Source organism: Caretta caretta, chromosome 1 (assembly GCF_965140235.1).
Source record: "Caretta caretta isolate rCarCar2 chromosome 1, rCarCar1.hap1, whole genome shotgun sequence".
Classification (NCBI taxonomy): domain Eukaryota; kingdom Metazoa; phylum Chordata; order Testudines; family Cheloniidae; genus Caretta; species Caretta caretta.
The window spans coordinates 44773990-44792074 of NC_134206.1; the positions used below are offsets into that span (position 1 = coordinate 44773990).

General features: G+C 42.5%; 1 protein-coding gene across 3 annotated transcripts in view; it reads right to left on the minus strand.

The window, feature by feature from the left end:
- ATP8A2 (ATPase phospholipid transporting 8A2) overlaps window positions 1-18085 on the minus strand; it is a 663684-nt gene that overhangs the window by 633824 nt on the left and 11775 nt on the right. The gene's annotated exons all lie outside the window — the stretch shown is intronic.

Below are 18085 nucleotides of genomic sequence, written 5' to 3' on the forward strand. Positions count from 1 at the left end.
CAGTCAATAGCGCTCCTCGCAAACTTTCCTTCTGTGTCAGTACTGAGCCATCTAGCCCTGCATATTGTGAGCAGGCCCTGTACTTTTGAAGCATTATTGAAAAGGAAGCAATGCATAATTTAAAAACATTTCTCCCTATTTTAGGGGATTGATTTCCTCCACAACCAGGACCATAATTTCAGTCTAGAAAATGACATTCAAAAATAAAACCTGGGACCTTAGAACTGAGCTAGTCAACTAGTGATGTAATCAAGAATGTAAAATGAATTTGCTGCAGGTACTCTTCTCCAGTCTTATTTTAATTTTACTTACACTAAGATTAGTGAGTTGGAAACAAGACATGTTGTAACTGTAGAAATTTCTTCTCTTTTTCGCTGCTACCCTGTAGTGCTACATCTAAATCTTAGACCTTTCTACACAATAACTCCTTTGATTACTAGCATTTAAAAGGCTAGATAAATGAAGACTAAGAAAGGAGTTGTGTTCTCCTGAACCCAACCTTGCCACGTTTCAGCTCCAGGGAGATTTGCATATTGCTGAGGGAGACTGGGAGTTTGTCTCACTCTTCACTTCTCCCCTCTTGGTGTCTCCTGCTTTGCTCTCTCCCTTGTTTTTGTCTCTTACCATTTAATCTCCCTCCCTCCTGCCCTACATCTTCCCGTTCTTCAGGTTGTGAGTTGATTTCTCCTTCAGCCATTGATCATCAGCTCTCCCCTACTGCCTCAATGAAGTGGGCAGACCAGGGATTTGAGAGCTGACCAGAGGAGCTGTAGCATGTGTTAAACTGAGTGAGATGTTTTCCTCAGATATATAAAAGCTAAGTGTTATTATGTCTCAGAATAATACATTGCACTCAGTATTATACATGCCTATTCACACTCTATCACAAATCTGATTTCCTGGAAGGAGTGCAACCTATCTGCAAGACTATAAACCTCAAAAGAGGCACATGAAATGTGCAAAGATTGGGAAGCCATGGTGGCTTGATTGAGGCCATCTGCTATAAGGTCAACACCCCACTTCCTGAAAAATGTCTTATTCAGATTTACCAGGTAATTGGTTTCAAATGTACTAAATTAATCATAATGGTTCCAGATAACAGGGCACAATCTATCAACTCAGTCCTGCAACCCTGACTCACATGAGCAGCCCCTTTGAATTCTATGGATTGCAGAACCTCAACTGGTGGGATTAGCAATACCCATACCAAAATACCCCACTCATGGGATAATGATAATGTTTTGAATAATATTTCAAGGCATAATTATTCAATCCTGGGATATCTTTGTATTCACACTCTCACTAACCTCGATAAAACACTGGGTGATTTTAAAAGCTTTTTAAATAACAACCTGTTTTTGACACAAACCAATAAGAAGAAAAAAATTAAGAGTTGGCAGAAATTACATCTTTTACCTGTCCCGCTGTGCCTAGGAGATCCAGCAAATATGATATGTGAGGTCAACTGATGCTCAGAGGTGCCTGCAATACCTTGGCAAAATAGAACGGATTAAGGAGGGCTTTCAACCCAAACTCTGAATTTCCTTGCTTTCATCAGTATATTTTCCCCCACAAATGTTTCCTCTCTTGACTAACTTTTTTCATGTATTTATTCATCACAAAATAGAATAACTGAGAATATATCCTTATAAAAACACTGGGGAAATTAAATTGGGACTATATCATGCACAATGGTTTGCATCATTCATGAAGCTTGTGTCTGTGGATTTAGTACTTGTGAAAGCTGCCCAAGAGGGCAGGCAAGTACTTTGTTTATAAGAACAAGTATAATCTGGATAGCAACAGTGCAAGTTTTTCCTCACTGTCATGCCAACATGGTTCAAACCTTAATAAAAGTAGGAAACCTGACCTGGTAGGAAAACCTCTAGATGTGTTCAGTCTAGAGTTGCCAACTTTCTAATCGCACAAAACCAAACACCCTTGCCCCGCTCCTTTCCTGAGGCCCCACCCCTGTCCCGCCCCTTCTCTGAGGAATCATCCCCCACTCACTCCATCCCTCCCTCCCTCCACCGCTCGCTCTCCCCCACCCTCACTCAGTTTCACTGGGCTGGGACAGGGGGTTGGGGTGTGGGAGGGGGTGAGGGCTCCAGCTAGGGGTGAGGGCTCTGGGGTGGGGCCGGGAAAGAGGGGTTTGAGTGCAGGAGGAGGCTTAGGGCTGGGGCAGTGGTTTGGGGTGTGGGAGGGGTGAAGGCTCTGGAAGGGAGCTCAGGGCTTGGGCAGTGGTGTTGGGGCGTGGGAGGGGGTGCAAGCTTCAGGAGGGAGTTTGGGTGTGGTAGGGGGCTCAGGGCTGGAGCAGGAGGTTAGGGTGTGAGGTGCGGGCTCCAGGAGGGAGTTAGAGGGGAGGAAGGGGTTCCAACCTTGGGAAAGGGGTTGGGGTGCAGGAGGGGGTGCGGGCTCTGGCCAGGCAGCACTTACCTCAGGCAGCTCCTGGAAGCAACTGGCATGTCCAGCTCCTAGGCAGAGGGGGCAGGAGGCTCTGCAGGCTGCCTGCGCCCACAGGCACTGCCCCCACAGCTCCCATTGGCAGCGGTCCCTGGCCAATGGGAGCTGCAGAGCCAGCACTCAGGGCAGGGGCAGCACGCGGAGTCCCCTGGCCCCTGCTCCTAGGAGCTGCAGGGAGATACCAGCTGTTTCTGGGAGCTATGCGGAGCCAGGGCAGGCTCCAGGTCCTTTCAGTTCTTGCTCTCTGTGCTGAAGTGCTCATAAGTATGCAGACAGTGCCAACAGGGGTGGGCTTTGTGATGTGGCTGCCTCTCCAATGGGGACTAGACTGCCCCTTCCATTGTTGTATGCAGTGTTGCTGTGGCCATGTTGGTCCCAGGATATTAGCGAGACCAGGTGGATGAAGTAATACCTTTTATCGGACCAACCTCTGTTCATGAGGCAGGCAAGCTTTTGAGCTTACCCAGAGCTCTTCTTCAGATCTAGGAAACCCACCACCTCATTCATGAGACTCATAACTTTACTTGTCATGAGTTATCTGGGAAGGAATTTTTCCCTAGTTCAGATTGGCAGGGACTGTGAAGTTTTTCACCTTCCTCTGTGGCATGGGGCCCAGGTCACTTGCTAGGATTATCTGAGTATACCTCACTAAAACAATTCCCTGCCATTGGAGGGGCCTCAGGCACTGGTGTACCTCAATCCCTCCGGTTCTCTACCTGTGGCACAAAAAAGTCTCCTGAGGGCTGTAATATTTTGATCTAATTCTGAATCCTGGGCTTGGTGTGGAGGTGGCTGGGTGGTGTTTAGTGGCCTGCGATATACAGGAGGTCCAACTTGATGATCTGGTGGTCCCTTTGGACCTTGAATTCTGACTCTATGGCCTACCTGTGATGATAAAAGTCATCACTGCTGCTTATTGGGTGTGTGTGGAATTCAGAGGTCCTGCAAAGAATGCGGTGGAACTGCCAGTGTCATGCTAGTGAGGGGCTGTGCAGCAGGTTCTCCATACTACTTCTGCATCATGTAGGAGGGCTCCACATCAGCCTCACATAAGCCAGCATGGAGGGTAATGTTTGGGGGTGGGTCAAAAGATTGCTCATGGGATCCATGATTATGCAAACCTGGTGATCCCAGAATCCTGGCCAAGCAGCACAAGCCTGGGAGGTCTCTGGTACTTCTCCCACAGGCTTGAGTAGTGGGTGTAAGCGGAATAAAGGCAATCCTGTGATTTGGCCCTACGTAGGAGATCCACATGCATGCACACACACATTTCATCCAGCTAAAATTCAATCATTCGGACTAAAAGAAAGTAAAATGAACTTCACTTTAAACAACTTTCCATGTTTTAAGAGCTCGATGAGGCCTCTGGCCCCAATCCAGCAAGGCACTTAAGAAAGTGATTAGCTTCAAGCAGGTGAGTAGTCTCACTGTCATCCAGGCTTGACGCCAATCTGAATGTATCCTGTATTATGTGAATGTATCCTGTCTTTATATTCTGGAAATCTTGTGAGAACAGACTTTGCCATGACATTGTCAGTATATCTTGGTTTAAGTTAGGTAGCGTATACCTAAAGAATAGCATTTTTATGGTATTGTCGTTCTGCTTCTGGTCTCTGATAGAATTTGCTGCATCAAGATGGGGGGGGGGGGGGAGGAATCAAAGCAATAAAGTAAATACTTAAAATTCAAAGACTGCCTTTGTCAAAGGCAGTTACACTCCAGAGCAAATATCCCAAAGGGGTAACTGGAGGCAGAAGAAGTTTGCTTTGTTTTTGGAAGCTGGCACCATAGTTAAGGACATCTTGTGGCCACAGGTAATGAGAAAAAAATAAATGTAAAACACAATAAAAAAGGCGTGTCGTGGAATTAAAAGTTTTCCCCCATAGAGTACACTATTCATGTTTAAACAATTTGGTGTGAGCACCCCAGTCATTCTATGCTATTGAAAGATAAAGAATTCATTCTGTTGTCTCTTGTCTTATACTTGGTTGTAAGCTCTTTGGGCAGGGACCATCCTTTTGCTCTGTGTTTGTACAGCACCTTGCATATTGGAGTGCTGGTCTGTGACTGGGAGCTACAGTACTACAATATTATACAAAAATAATAAATAAAAACAATTAATAATTAAAAAATTTGAAGCAAAAAAATCACAAACATCAATTTGATGTTAAAAACACCTGTTTGGGGCTTTGACCTGTGTTTTTTTTAACCTTTGTCTTACAGAAGAGAAAAACCATGTCCACAATCATAGAATCATAGAATATAAGGGTTGGAAGGGACCCCAGAAGGTCATCTAGTCCAACCCCCTGCTCGAAGCAGGACCAAATCCCAGTTAAATCATCCCAGCCAGGGCTTTGTCAAGCCTGACCTTAAAAACCTCTAAGGAAGGAGATTCTACCACCTCCCTAGGTAACGCATTCCAGTGTTTCACCACCCTCTTAGTGAAAAAGTTTTTCCTAATATCCAATCTAAACCTCCCCCACTGCAACTTGAGACCATTACTCCTCGTTCTGTCATCTGCTACCATTGAGAACAGTCTAGAGCCATCCTCTTTGGAACCCCCTTTCAGGTAGTTGAAAGCAGCTATCAAATCCCCCCTCATTCTTCTCTTCTGCAGGCTAAACAATCCCAGCTCCCTCAGCCTCTCTTCATAAGTCATCTGTTCCAGACCCCTAATCATTTTTGTTGCCCTTCGCTGGACTCTCTCCAATTTATCCACATCCTTCTTGAAGTGTGGGGCCCAAAACTGGACACAGTACTCCAGATGAGGCCTCACCAATGTCGAATAGAGGGGAACGATCACGTCCCTCGATCTGCTCGCTATGCCCCTACTTATACATCCCAAAATGCCATTGGCCTTCTTGGCAACAAGGGCACACTGCTGACTCATATCCAGCTTCTCGTCCACTGTAACCCCTAGGTCCTTTTCCGCAGAACTGCTGCCTAGCCATTCGGTCCCTAGTCTGTAGCTGTGCATTGGGTTCTTCCGTCCTAAGTGCAGGACCCTGCACTTATCCTTATTGAACCTCATCAGATTTCTTTTGGCCCAATCCTCCAATTTGTCTAGGTCCTTCTGTATCCTATCCCTGCCCTCCAGCGTATCTACCACTCCTCCCAGTTTAGTATCATCCGCAAATTTGCTGAGAGTGCAATCCACACCATCCTCCAGATCATTTATGAAGATATTGAACAAAACCGGCCCCAGGACCGACCCTTGGGGCACTCCACTTGATACCGGCTGCCAACTAGACATGGAACCATTGATAACTACCCGTTGAGCCCGACAATCTAGCCAGCTTTCTACCCACCTTATAGTGCATTCATCCAGCCCATACTTCCTTAACTTGCTGACAAGAATACTGTGGGAGACCGTGTCAAAAGCTTTGCTAAAGTCAAGAAACAATACATCCACTGCTTTCCCTTCATCCACAGAACCAGTAATCTCATCATAAAAGGCGATTAGATTAGTCAGGCATGACCTTCCCTTGGTGAATCCATGCTGGCTGTTCCTGATCACTTTCCTCTCATGCAAGTGCTTCAGGATTTATTCTTTGAGGACCTGCTCCATGATTTTTCCAGGGACTGAGGTGAGGCTGACTGGCCTGTAGTTCCCAGGATCCTCCTTCTTCCCTTTTTTAAAGACTGGCACTACATTAGCCTTTTTCCAGTCATCCGGGACTTCCCCCGTTCGCCACGAGTTTTCAAAGATAATGGCCAATGGCTCTGCAATCACAGCCGCCAATTCCTTCAGCACTCTCGGATGCAACTCGTCCGGCCCCATGGACTTGTGCACGTCCAGCTTTTCTAAATAGTCCTTGGTGACAAGGCCTTGGTGACAAGACCAAACTTGGCAACAAGTCAGTTATATCATGGAGCCCAATCCTGCATTCTTCACATACCCAGAACAGCCTTCAATGGGAATTTTCTCTGTCAAAGAAATGTAGAATCAAGCCCATTGTTAGTATTTTTAACAGTCAGATTCAGGACAGGTCTACCCTACAGGGTTAAGTCGACGTAAGTTACGCAACTCCAGCTACGTGAATAATGTAGCTGAAGTCGACGTAGCTCAGGTCAGCTTACTGCGGTGTCTACACCGTGCTGGGTCAAAGGGAGAAACTCTCCCGTTGACTTACCTTATGCTTCTCGTTCTGGAGGAGTACCGGAATTGACAGGAGAGTGATCGTCAGTTGCAAGACCCATTAAATCGACCCCCGATGGTTCGATCGCCGCGCATTGATTCCCCGATAAGCGGAGACAAGCCCTCAGATATTTGCAGGATTTGACCGGCATGGCTAAAGGTATCTGAATACCTTGTCCTCATCCCCAACTAACCTGGCCCCCATCTGCACAATTTAGAACACATGGTGCAATTCTGGCCTCACTTATGTCCAAAGGACTCTACTGATTTTTAGCCCTGTATTTTCATTGTCTGGGGTTGCATGGGTATAAGGGAGAGTGGGATTTGGCCCCAAGCATAACACTATGTTGCCAACTCTCACAACTTTATCATGAATCCCAAGATATTTGGTGTTTTATTTAAAACCCCAGCTGCTGAGCCCTCACTGAGAAGAAGAAAAGCTTAAAAATGTGAACTCTAAATGCTTCAAAACCTGGAAGCAAACAAAGCCCAAAACTTTAAATCTCATTATTTTTAAGCCTATCTTATTTTGGGGACTTGACTCGTGATTTCTGAGTGCTTGGGGATGACAGTACGGGTACATTTGTGCTCCCGTTTTCTGGACTATAAAATACCGCACCACCCTTATGGGCCAAAGTCTATCTTCAGCTGCATTGCTGCAACTCCAGTGAGTTCACAGGAGTTGCAGGGGTAAAAGAGAGAGGAAAATTGGGCCCTTAAATAGGAATTCTGGGTGCAGTTCACTTATCAATGCTTTTGTCTCCTAAAATGAGGTAATTTATTATTTTAATGTGGAAAAGCCTTTTCATTTTCATCTACATCAATATATTAGTATTTCAAAAGGAGCAAGTCTCCACAAAAGATGAAAAATTACCAATAAATAAATTCTCTTTACTCCCTGAGACACTGAAAGGGAAGGAAAGGAGACATAATATAGACAACTCATAAATATTAATAATGTTAAAATCCCTCTGGTTGAGTTATTTTAAGTGGTCTGTGGCCATTACAGCATTTTGTGTTTTTACTGATGTATTGTATTAACCTAATAGTGACAGTAGTAGTACAAAACTAATGTTTCCAAGAGGATTTGGTTGATTATTTCATTTTAAAGACAAAGATCTTAAGATTTCTGTAAAGAAAACGAACATTTAAGATAGCAAAATCTATGCAGGATCAATGACATGTCACGTAAGTTTGCTCTCTAACGGACAACATAGAATAGAGGACCCCAAGCCCTGTGGCACCAGCACTTAACTGGTCTCCAAGGGCCAACAGGAAGAGGTCACTAGCTAGCCAATACAGGACTTTTATCCAATAAGTGAGAAATAAATTTTAGTATAGGCTGTCTACTAATGCTGGATAACCCGCTAAAAAGAATTAGTATTGTACCACTTAGAGACAGCTCTCCTTTCTAACAATGCTTTCCGGCAATGTTTCTATTCTTTATTATAAAGCCTGCGTACTAGACTAAGGCTCACAAATACTGTAATTCCTGAAGAAGACACACACACACACACACACACACACGACCTAATCCCGTATTCTTCACAAGTTCCCAAACTGTGGAGATTTGGTGTATATACATACACACCTAACTTCAAATGGAGTTTTGTGTATTCAAGAAATACAGTATCAGGCCCCACACAAAAATATGACAGATACACAGAGAAAGGGCTGAGCTGGCCAAAAATCATAGACACTATTAAATCTGTCACAGCTACATTGTGGTGATTGTTAATTATCAGTGTTCCCACAGACTAAGGGCCAGGGACTAAAGACCTTAAACTCAGTTACAGCAGTGTAAATCTGGAGTAATTTGACTGAAATCCAGATTCTCATCTGAGTGAGATAACAATGTGGCTTTATGCATCCTTCAACATTTCAGTAAAGCTGCAGATGGAATCTTCTCATCTGCCACTGGTTAGGCATATGAGAAACACACGGGCCTTGCTGGTTAATTATTTACAGAGCACACCTGCTCTACATGACCTTACTCTGTCAGGACCTGACATTATTAGGCATTTTCACAATGTAATGAACATATGAACTGACAAGAGGAGGAAATGGAGAAAGATCAAATGCAGCAAGAAAAACAAATGTAATACTAACATTACGCTGTTAACTAACCAAATTGGGCTGCCTTGTTATTTATCTACTTTATTGGTTTTGTTACAAAGTCAGATTAAACCAGCCATTTGTTCAGTAGGTAATCTTGGAGGAAAAACCATGATTTTACTAATGAAACTCCTAGATAGAATTGCTTCTGCTTTTGGGGCACTGCAGCACAGGCTACATATGATGAGCTTGATCAATAAAAAGTCATTACTTCCCCCAGCAGCCAATGAGAATCAAGGATTCTGCAAATCAGAGCATCATTCCAAGAAGCTCTCAGAAAGCTGGATGATCCCGATTGGTTGGCAAGTTCAGTTTTCCTCATGAAGGAACAGTCCATTATTAGAGGAGTGTTTTCTCCTCAACAAAATGTCTTATTCATGATATGGATACCAGGACCTTGGATCTTTACTTTACATTTCTTTCATACACACTGCTCGGGAGATGTCACTCCTATATCATAAGAGGCATTAACTTCAGGTTGCAGGTATGCTCATCATAGTCCAAAATAATACACACAACAGAAGGCATTAGTTTATAATAACTGCATTTTAGCAACCAACATTGCTGCTTTCCATGGCCCTATCCCCATTGGGCAGAGCTGCACTCACAGCTGAATTAAGTCAATTTGGGGCCCTACGCACACCTAACATGGTATCCCCATGGACTCATACCTCACTGAAGTGGCAACAAATTTCAGAGTTAAGATAGGTGGGGCAGTTCAGTCCTCTGGAAGCTATTGTTTCAGACTGTTGGCAGACTCAAAGAGGCATCGTTTATGTTTGCGTCTTGTTTTCAAGCTTTTCTTTGCATCCATGCAGGATAGAAATGCATTGAGAGTAGGGCTGTTGATTAATCACAGTTAATGCACGCGATTAACTCAAAAAAATTAATCCCGATTAATCGCAGTTTTAATTGCACTGTTAAATAATAGAACATCAATTGAAATGTATTAAATATTTTGGATGTTTTTCTACATTTGCATATATATCGTATTCTGTGTTGTAATTGAAATCGAAGTGTATAGTATTTTTGCTTACAAATATTTGCACTGTAATAATGATAAAAGAAATAGTATTTTTCAATTCACCTCATACAAGTACTGCAGTGCAATCTCTTTGTAGTGAAAGTACAACTTACAAATGTAGATTTTTTTTTGTTACATGACTGCACTCAAAAACAAAACAATGTAAAACTTCAGAGTCTACAAGTCCACTCAGTCCTACTTCTTGTTCAGCCAATCACTAAGATAAACAAGTTTGTTTACATTTAAGGGAGATAATGCTGCCCGCTTCTTATTTACAATGTCACCTGAAAGTGAGAACGGGCATTTGCATGGCACTTTTGTAGCCAGCATTGCAAGGTATTTACGTGCCAGATATGCTAAACATTCATATGCCCAATCATGCTTCGGCCACTATTCCAGAGGACATGCTTCCATGCTGACGATGCTCATTAAAAAAATAAGGAGCATTAATTAAAGTTCTGACTGAACTCCTTGGGGGAGAATTGTATGTCCCCTGCTCTGTTTTACCTACATTCTGCCATATATTTCCTGTTCTAGCAGTCTCAGATTATGACCCAGCATGTTTTTCATTTTAAGAATACTCACTGCAGATTTGACAAAACACAAAGAAGGTACCAGTGTGAGATTTCTAAAGGTAGCTACAGCACTCGACTCAAGATTTAATCAAAATCTAAGAGGGATGAGGTTTGGAGCTTGTTTTCAGAAGTCTTAAAAGAGCAACACTCCGATGCGGAAACTACAGAATCCGAACCACCAAAAAAGAAAATCAACCTTCTCCTGGTAGCATCTGACTCAGATAATAAAAATGAACAAGCATTGGTCCACACTGCTTTGGATTGTTATCGAGCAGAACCGTCATCAGCATGGACACATGTCCTCTGGAATGGTGGTCGAAGCATGAAGGGATACATGAATCTTCAGCGCATCTGGCACGTAAATATCTTGCGACACTGGCTACAACAGTGCCATGAGAATGCCTGCTCTGACTTTCTGGTGACATTGTAAACAAGAAGCAGGCAGCATTATCTCCTGCAAATGTAAACAAACTTGTTTGTCTGAGCATTTGGCTGAACAAAAAGTAGGACTGAGTGGACTTGCGGGCTCTAAAATTTTACATTGCTTTATTTTTGAATGCAGGTTTTTTGTACATAATTCTACATTTGTAAGTTCAATTTTTATGATAAAGAGATTGCACTGCAGTACTTGTATTAGGTGAATTGGAAAATACTATTTCTCTTGTTTTTTTTACAGTGCAAATACTTGTAATCAAAAATAAATATAAAGTGAGCACTATACATTTTGCATTCTGTGTTGTAATTGAAATCAATAAATTTGAAAATGTAGAAAAGATCCAAAAATATTTAAACACATGGTATTCTATTATTGTTTAACAGTGCAATTAATCGCACGGTTAATTGCTATTAATTTTTTTAATCGCTTGACAGCCCTAATTGAGAGAATTTTTTTAATGAAAACTGAAATTATGATGTCACATGACTCCAGGAGCAGGAACCTAGCAACAATTTTTTACGACACAGATTGACCCTGAAAAGATCTGTCAGGTGGCAGTTCTAGCTTCACTGTCACCATTTGATACTGCTCCTAGCAATCTATTACACAGTAAAGGTAGTATTTTTTAGCCAAATCAATTGGGAAGAATGGAAGTGTCTCAGGCAAGTCTCTCTAGAGTGGCCAAGAAAAAAAAACATTTAAAATGTTCAAAAATTCCCTAATCCTGTCAGCCTGGCATTTCCTCGCCCCACAAACTGCCCCTTCCTTGTCATCCTCTCAAAGGTCCACAGATTTAATGACACCTTCCCCATCTTTGTTACAGTTTCTGTATGCCCATCCTCATACCAGTGAAAACACTAGATGACTCTTGCAGTCCTTCAAGTTTTAACCCTATGATTCTATCATGTGATCAACAAAGCCAATCATGTGACCAAGGTGGGTCAATTTCACAAAGCTGAAAACAATTATGAGCCAAATTTAGCTGGGAGGAAGAATTTAATCAGAAAAATGTAAATGATAATAGGGAATTATTTAAGAATTCTTTACTAGATGCCCAAAAAGCCATGATTGAAGAAGAAGAAGATATTGGTTAAAAAACAAATTTGGTTTAGAGGGGAAGTGAAGGCAGCTCTAAAAAAAAATAATAATAGTACATAACAAATGGAAGAAAGAGGAAGTTGATTGTCATGAATATAAATCAAAGCTAGGAATTGTACAAAACTGATAAGGGAAGTGAAGGGACACAACTAGAAATCTATGACTAGCAGAGTTAAGGACAATAAGAAGGAGGGTTTTTAGGATACTAGGAACAAAAAGAATCCTGACAATGGTATTGGACCATTACTAGATGGAAATGGTAGAATCATTAATAATAATGCAGAAAAGACAGAAGTATTCAATAAATATTTCTGTTCTGAATTTGGGGGGAGGGGAAACAGGTGACAGAGTTATATCCTATGATATATGATAGGTTTCAGAGTAGCAGCTGTGTAAGTCTGTATCCGCAAAAAGAAAAGGAGTACTTGTGGCACCTTAGAGACTAAGAAATTTATTTGAGCATTAGCTTTCGTGAGCTACAGCTCACTTCATCGAATGCATCCGATGAAGTGAGCTGTAGCTCACTAAAGCTTATGCTCAAATAAATATCCTATGATGATTATCATGATGATGATGGTAACAGTCTTTTCATTCCCCTAGTATCTTGGAAGCATGTTACATTATCAGCTTAGCAGCTACTGAAGTTAGACATTTTTAAATCAGCAAGTCCAGATAGCAAGTCCAAGAGTTTTAAAAGAGCTGGATGAGAAGCTCACTGAACCAATAAGCCTTGTAACATCAGGGAAGTTCCAGAAGGCTGGAAGAAAGCTAATGTTGTGCCAATATTAATAAAATGTGAATAGGGTAAGCCGGGTAGTTATAGGCCTGTCAACCTGACATCAATCCCAGGCAAGATAATGGAGCGGCTAATACAGGACTTTATTAAAGAATTAAAGGAGGGTAATATAAGTAATGCCAATAATAGAATCATAGGACTGGAAGCGAGCTCGAGAGGTCATCTAGTCCAGACCCTTGCACTCATGGCAGGACTAAGTATTATATAGACCATTCCTGACAGGTGTTTGTCTAACCTGCTCTTAAAAATCTCCAATGATGGAGATTCTACAATCTCCCTAGGCAATTTATTCCAATGCTTAACCACCCTGACAGTTAGGAATTTTTTCCTAATGTCCAACCTAAACCTCCCTTTCTGCAATTTAAGCACATTGCTTCTTGTCCTATCCTCAGAGGTTAACAATTCTTCTCCTTCCTCCTTGTAACAACCTTTTATGTACTTGAAAACCATTATAATGTCCCCTCACCATCTTCTCTTTTCCAGACTAAACAAACCCATTTTTATAGCATCCTCCTTTTAATAAGAAATAGAATTATACAACCTCATGTATGTGTTTCCGATAGCCCTAAACAATTTCCCTTCACTCCATATTGACAGAATTTTTTCCCTAGACCGTATTGTGCTCTTTCAAGGAAGTGTCCAGTCATAGGTTGACAGATGCTCTTTTGTTTAAGGTACTGCACAGGAAGTCAGGATGCCTAGTATTTATTCCTGACTCTGCCACCAACTCCCTGGGTGACCTTCAACAAGTCACTTCACTTTTTTCTGCCTCACTTTCTCCCTCTCTAAAATGGAGTTAATGATGGCTGCCTGATGGATTGTTGTGAGGTTTAGCTCATTCATGTTAGTAAAATGCGTGAAGAGCGTTAGAAGGAAGATACTATAAAAGTTTTAAAATAACCCGCCACACTGAAATTCAAGTCTCTAGCAGATAGATCTGAAGTGCAGTACAATTTGAGCAGGTTTAAAATAGTGATGCCTCGAAATCCATCCTGCTCCTCTTTTCTCCTTTTATAATTATTACTCCCATGGCCCCCTCTCAGGCTATACACCAGAGAGCCAATCCTCAACTGGCCTATTAACTTCAATGGAACTATGACAACTTACATCAGCAAAGGATCTGCCCCCATTTTTCTAGACACATCTTCTGCCAAACAGTTGAAACATGACATGTTCACCTCCACGGATACTTGTGTTCTCTGGGCTGTTCTCTTAAACAGGTCACTCATATTTTATTTATTTTCTTTTTACTCTCATTGTTCCTAATTTTATTGTGTTTTGCTCTCATCCTCCCCCCCCCCCAACCCTACCCCAATAATTTCTTTGTAACTCTCTCTAATCCTTCTGAACTGCCTATAATTATCTCTCATATTTCAGAGCTTGGTCCTTGATCCCTTAATTGGCTTTTTACTCTTTGATCCCTTTGTACTGTCCTCGGTGCCAATCCATTTTCCATTTCACAGGTAGACAATAAACAAACTCTTTCAATCTACAGCTTCACCTGTTCTATTCCTTTTTTATTTTTTGCCTATTAGGCAAACCTTTCCAGATTGTCTCCCCCAGCCCCCACCTCTCCTTTGACTTTATTCCTGATTATTTACTTCCCATGTTCTGTTCTCTCCTACTAAGCCAATTCTATTTTTGGCTCATGACTGAAGCATCACCAAGCTTCTTAAGGAAGACTCCTCGCAGTTAATTTATTAACAAATACAAGGATGAGAAGAAAGGTCACTTCTGCTCACCTCACCACTCCAGAATATCCACAATGGGCCTGAGTCACCTCTCACTTAACACTGATACAAATCAGGTGTAGCTCCACTGAAGTCAATGGAGTTACAGTAGTGTCATAGAGAGAAAAATTAGGCTTAAGAGCTTTCCATAGCCACAGCACTGAACAGGCATTAACTAACTAATCCTCAGAGCACCCCTGTGAAGCCTGTAACTATGTATTATTATTCCCATATTACAGAGGGGAAACTGAGGCAGAGAAATGAAGTGACCTGCCTAGAGCCACACTGCAAACCAGTATCAAAGCTGTGATAACAATTAAACAGCTCATTTTCTGTAGCCCATACTACCTACAAAAAAAGGTCATAGAAACTAGCCTGTCACCATCTTCTTTACTTTCTGTGATTCAGCAGTTATTGTGACCCATGGCTTACAGCATTAACCTTTTATCACTGCATGCATGCACCAACTCTGGTCACAACTGAAAATAAGTTAACTGCTCTCATTCTGGTCTCCATTTGGGACAGGCCCTGACACAAACTGCATCAAGGAAGGTTGTGATGGTTCAAAATGGCAGCAACACCCTTTCTACTGGGCACCACAGAGGCCAGCATAGTCCCAAAGGTTGGCAATGCTGGCCGGGTATGGCTGAAGTTGGGGCAGCTTGGAGGTTTGTTAATTCAGGGCATCTCCTGAGCAGCCTCCATCAGGAAGGTTCCTCCTATCACAGCTTAAAGCTGCTCCTCCGCAAGGAAACCAATGGGAGCATGGGCTCCAGTAACACCCCCTCACCCTACCCCCCATCCCCCAGGCTGAATTTGCCCAGGAGATGTAACTTGCACCTCTCGGTGCCATGTGGGACAAAACTACACCTGTGAGCTATACAGCACAAGAGTGTAAGTATGTCAAAGTTCTTCTGGACCTTTCAAGAGAGTGAAGTAGAGATCTGGCAAAGTGCTGAAAGGAATGGGAGTGGGGAGTATTCGGCACCTCTCAAGAGAGGCTCTGAGGAGCAGGCCATGTATGTTTCCAGGTTCAACAGTAGAGTAGCCGTTCATTGGGTATATACTGTATCTAAAAGGATAATTAATGTACTTCTGTGTGAGATGTGAGAATATTAAATGGGTTGTAGGAATTTAAAGACACTGGACCACATTCTATTCTCAAAAACAGTGGTGTAAATCAAAGTAAACCCACTGGCTTCAGTGGAGAAACTCAGGATTTACACCAGTGAAGGTGAGATTGCAATCTGGCCCACATAGCTAAATTCTTCAGTTAGAACAATCAATCAGAAATCAGCCACAATGCATAAGGTGTGAAAGAAGAACTTAGCCTTAGTGTCTGAGAAAATCTGGAGGGGGACAACATGAGATTATAGTGCAGTGCTGCTTTCTGACCTCAGACTGCTCTAACCCATGTTGGTTTGGACAGCCCCTAGGAGCTGTTCTGTGGGCCAGGGATTACCAGAGCGAAGTGCACTCTGGCCACACTCCCTCCAACCCCTGCTATGCTCCCTCCTGGCCCCCCTGACCCCCTACACCAGTGCCATGTAAGAAAGAGGTATAGAGCTGGCTATTCCAACTCTTTACATATCAGGGTTCCCCTGCATAAGGAAATACACCGCTTTCTGGCCCCTTTGCACCACGGAAACCAGGACACTAAGAGGCCAAAGGAGTGAGGATCTGGCCGACTAACTGCTAGGGCAGCAGTACAAGGAGTGTGTAGTTGTTTCTTGGGGGCGAGTTAAGCCATGTGCTGTCTTCTACCCAGCACAAAGTTGCATTGTATTTGCCAAATCTTCCTCATGTCAGATTTATTGTTGCTGATATTCTAATTCTGTTCCATTTTTATTGTAATTCTTTTTTGCTATCCTTCCAAAAAATACTTTAACTGAACAGCCTGGCCAAAATGCCACATAAACCCTGCCCAGTGCTCAAGACAGCAGAATCGTATTCTCCTAGGGGCTTACATTTGTTTTTGTTTTTTGATAGTGGAAGTTGTTTAGCACTGTTGAGATCATGATCTAAAATACAAGTCCAAAATGTTAATTGCTTTATCCTGCTATGGACCCAAATCCTGGGTCCTTACTCAAACTCCCACCAAAGCCAGTTTTACCTGAGTAAATCTGATTAAGGTCCCATGCTGAGGGACCATTGTGGAGGCTGAGCATATGGACACTTTAATATTTCTGGAATATAAGATGGTTTTAGCTTTTCCATTTCCCTCTCTCTTTATAAAACTGACTGGCACTAAGCTGAATGGACTTAATGAGATATACAAAATACTGGCCCAGTGCACCTCCTCCCAGAGAAGCATGAGGGAGGAAGAAACCTCTATGGGGACCTCTATATGGGCTTCAGGACCTCCAGTAACTCCCCTCAGCTTCCTAATAGCTCTGCTCTAAAGAAGCTGTGTTACATGGGTCTGAATCCCAGCAGGATCCCCGCATTTACAAGGCGCAGGCAGTTCACAGCACTGAGATGTCCATGAGGAGAATAATCCAGACTGGGCAGTACCTCTTCCTCTGTAGGGCAAGTGGGGGAGACAATATAGGGTGACCCCTCAGACTCCCACACTCCCTGTGGAGATCTTGAAACTAAAAAGCCCTCCTGTTCTTCTGTAGGGTGTCAGGAAGAAGATACGGTGCCAGAGAGGCAACTGGCACCACTTCCATACAGGGCAGGGGAGATCTATGTATTAAGAACCTCCTCTGCACATAGCTGTTGAATGCATTAGCTAGAGAATTAGGTGGACAATGTGTACTAAGAATTATGGCAGAGGAGCTCTCAATAATAATCAGATAGACATTAGCAGGATTGCAGGACCTGAGGAGGCATAAGAAACTCTCCCATTTCTGGTCATTGATCATCAGGTATATCATAAAATTTAGAAACCTGCCTATACCCCAAGCACTAGTGAATAGCCTGCTTGTGTTTCAGAGTGTCAGCTGGAGCATTCCAGACAGCAGCATGTTGTGCTTCCTTCTGCGCACACTGTCATTATCAAAACCAGAAAAGATGAGGACTGCCTGTTTGCTCTTGGACTGAGTGAAGTACACCCGGCAGGGATGTACAAATGTTCTTTTGTCAGCCTGGACCATTTCTTCATACGCTAAATTATAGCTGCCTTCCATAGTGTTTAAGAAGAAAATGTGTTGCTCTTTTCTCGGACATATGCCAGGCAGGGTCTGTGATTATACAACACAACAATCTTCACCCCCTTAAAACTCTTGGAGTAAGACCTGATTTATGCCTATGTAATCATGCATAAGGCTCTACATCTGCACTTCAGAACTATGATGATAACTGTATTTGGTATTAAGAAAAGGAGGACTTGTGGCACCTTAGAGACTAACAAATTTATTTGAGCATACGCTTTCGTGAGCTGCAGCTCACTTCATCAGAAGCTTATGCTCAAATAAATTTGTTAGTCTCTAAGGTGCCACAAGTCCTCCTGCTCTTTTTGTGAATACAGACTAACATGGCTGCTACTCTGAAACCTGTATTTGGTATTCTGTCTCTCCTTTGTTACTCCTCCTAAATAATAATACTAAACTGCTTGTATTTTACAGTTATCACAAGGTGGCATTGATTTGGGGTGGAGTCTTTGAACACAAACACAATACCACTATAGCTTTTGTTTCAAATGCTCTTTGTACATAAGATCTAAGCCTGAACCATTAGAGGGGTCAGTTGCACACTATATAGGATTT